Raw genomic sequence first — 851 nt, 5'->3', positions numbered from 1 at the left:
CTCCATATCTAGCCCCCACTACCTTTACAGTCATCTCACACCTTACTTCCCAGCAGTATGCTCTTTTATTAAAATTTGTGAAATAAAATAAGCATTTCCATGACATAGTATAATAAAAATGATTGTACATAAAACTGCAAATAAACTTTGCACAACTTACTATTCCTTTCAAACATACAACAAAATTATCATGTAAATTTCTTTTTCTTCCCCCTCACTCTAGTGATGGATATATATATATATCTACATATATACATATACATGTACACACATATACACATATATACACATACACATATGTATATAAGTAAAAATTATTTCATGCATACTTCTATTATTGGTTGTTTCTCTGGATGCAGATAGGGTCTTTCTTCATATGTCCTTTATAGTTAATTTGGGTATTTATAATACACAATATGACTTAAAACAATATTGCTGTTATTGTATACGTTATTCTCTTGGTTCTGCTCATTTTGCTCTTCATTATTTCGTGCAAGTCTTTCCCATGTTTTTCTAAGGTCATCGAGCTCATCATTTCTTACAGCATAGGAGTATTTCACCGCAATTATATACCACAACTTGTTCAGCCATTCCCCAATTGATGGCATCCCTGCAATTTCCAGTTCTTTGCTCCCACAAAAAAATGCTGCTATAAACATTTTAGAACATATAGCTTCTTTCCCTTTTCCCCTAAACATCTTTGGAAATAGACCAATAATTGTGGGTTAAAGAACAAATCATAGAAACAATTAATAATTTCATTAAAGAGAATGACGGGGCAGCTAAGAGGTGCAGTAGATAGAGCACCGGCTCTGGAGTCAGGAGGACTTGAGTTCAAATGTGACCTCAGA

The sequence above is a fragment of the Vombatus ursinus genome, unplaced genomic scaffold (assembly GCF_900497805.2).
Source record: "Vombatus ursinus unplaced genomic scaffold, bare-nosed wombat genome assembly UNPS02014816.1, whole genome shotgun sequence".
NCBI classification, from domain to species: domain Eukaryota; kingdom Metazoa; phylum Chordata; class Mammalia; order Diprotodontia; family Vombatidae; genus Vombatus; species Vombatus ursinus.
This window is presented reverse-complemented; position numbering follows the sequence as displayed.